The sequence below is a fragment of the Mastomys coucha genome, chromosome X (assembly GCF_008632895.1).
Source record: "Mastomys coucha isolate ucsf_1 chromosome X, UCSF_Mcou_1, whole genome shotgun sequence".
Lineage (NCBI taxonomy): Eukaryota > Metazoa > Chordata > Mammalia > Rodentia > Muridae > Mastomys > Mastomys coucha.
The window spans coordinates 52443223-52445725 of record NC_045030.1 but is presented as its reverse complement, the minus strand read 5'-3'; positions in this window follow the sequence as shown (position 1 = coordinate 52445725).

The window sequence follows — 2503 nt, the reverse complement described above, 5'->3', positions numbered from 1 at the left end:
CCTGGAACTCAGAAATCCACCTGCCTCTGCCTCCCAAGTGCTGGGATTAAAGGCATGCACCACCACCGTCCGGCGATAATAAACTTTTTAAGTACATTTGGAAGAAGAAAATTTTTTTCCTTAGGTATTGTAGTGGGGTCCAGCATATGTACTGGGGTCCAGCCAGCTGGCAGACCCTCACTTCTGCTGGATGCTTCTTGGACTGGAGATTTCTGGGTACCTGTGAACGCAAGCGGGTAAGAGAGAAAAGAAAAAGACACAGACGCCAGGTAGCTGCATCAAGAGAGGTGTGTGTTTACTAGAAGAGCCCCCAGTTTAAATAACCAGAGGCAATATCGAAACCTAAGGGCAACTCAATACCAAGTCATTTAACATCAGCAAGAGACCGGAGGAAAGGTACTTCAAAGGCAAGGACGATAGTCTTTGATCTGAGGTAGTCAGGCATCCTCTCAACAGGAGGCATCCTGGATCTGAGGGATCTGAGGGATCCTGGATCCTCTCAACAGGAGGCAGTCTTGGATCTGAGGGCAGTTTCGTTTCGCTTTCGACTCTTGAGGCAAAGGGGGCAAGAGCCCACAAGGTATACATTTGAAACCCTTAGGTCTTGATGGTTGTGGGTGAGGGAAGTCCCAATGCCAAGAACAGGAGAGGAATCCCACCCTCTGGGGCAGGTAGCAAGTGGGAACTTAGGCTATTGATTAGCAGGTCTATTTATCTGGATGGAGTCTATTTGGTCCATGAGAGGTAGAACTGAGTGGAATTCCTGTAGCTTATAAATTTACAAAAGAGATAAATTTGTTAACGTGAACAGTCTTTAAGCTGAGCTTAGAGAAGGCAAAACCCTTTTTGGAGCAGAAGGAACAAGAAAGGCTTTTTCCTTCTGTCTAGGAAACTGAATATATATAAATTTAGTAAAATGAGAAACAATTTTAAGTTTATAATTGAAAGACAAAGGAAACTCAAAAACTTGACCTTGTGAATATAATTGTTCATATAGTTTAGCAAGAGAAATACCTTAAGTCTATAATTATAAGACAACCAAATGGAAACATATTTGTAACTATGATAGCTGTATTATAGACTTAGCATGAGAAACACTGAAGTTTATAGTTAAAAGCAAACCAGATGAAATGGACCTTGTGATTATGAAAGTGGACTGTATAGTTTTATTAGGGTTAGGCTACTTTATAAGAACTCTATTGGTTATTGTTAGGACAATGGCATAGCAAGGAGAGGAAATATGAAGCATTTAGTCACTGGAAACTGAGGTTAGGTAAGGAAAGAAGGTTACATCTGTGAAAGCTTACATCTGAACTTGTGTATTGTTTATCGTGAAGTCTGTAAGAAATCTGGTAGTCTTAGCTAGTTACCAAATTTATTAATGAGCAAATAAAGTAAATTACCTTGGGGTAAGGAGCTAGGTCTCTTTTTATAGGTGTCAAGCTACAGTTACCTTAGCTATCAGTATAGTTAGTCAGAAATCTGGAAATAATAAATTATAATCTAGGAGTTGTATATTAATAAAAATAAGAGGTTGGTCAATACTCCATTACCTAAGCAGTTCCCAGATCCCTGTGGTCTTCATGGCAAGATGGGCAGAGTCAGTCTGGCTGTAAGGCCCAGAAGACGAAAAGCTTTTTCCTGTGGAGTAGATAGTGTGAAATGAGAAATGATCGACTTTGACTTAGGCAATAAGTAACATTTGATTCTTAGGGTATCCTGTTTTGTCCACAGTGTAGACCAAGCCCTGGCAGTGGGCAAGGCAATGGAGTAGTATTTCTCAGTGGTTATCATACCACAATCTAGGTAGAATCTTGTTGCTGTGCCCATTATCTTCTTGGAGACTCTGGGAGTATAAGGTATCAGGCTTTAGGAGTCTCTGTCATAAGCTTAAACTTATTACATTTAGTAGACTACTGACAAGATTGAGAGCAGTATCTAATAAGCATAGTCTGAGTTAGACAACCTGTGTTTGTTTAATTACTTGTTAGAGAATGTATCTAGCAAATAGAGCACATTATAACTAAATGGCAATAACAAAACCAAGGCTAAACATATATAAGGCAGTGATCTTTAACCTTTATAGTGTTTAGGTATCTCGGCCTTGCAGCTATGTATCAGCAGAGGAAAACACATGAAGAGATACACATATAAAAAGACAAATGGCCGAATTTTGTCTAATGTACACTTGGATAAATGCTGATGTGGACCAGAATGGAAAGAAACCAGAAAGCTGACAGCTGTGGCATGAGCTGTGGGCAGGGACAAAAAGCAAATGCGCCCAGGCCAGTTCAGGCCTGCCTGGCTGAGCAGGATAGGCGGCTGTAGCAGCATCAGTGGCTGCAGTGGCGGCTGCTTCAGTGGCTCCTGCTTCAGTGGTTCTGGTGGATGTGGCAGCAAGAATCGAGGGGGCAGGGCGGCAAATGCGCAAGCGAAAGCGAGTGTGGTGGGGCGAGAGCTAATGCAGGTGGTCTCTGGAAATTCTCAGCAGAATAGAGTCCCA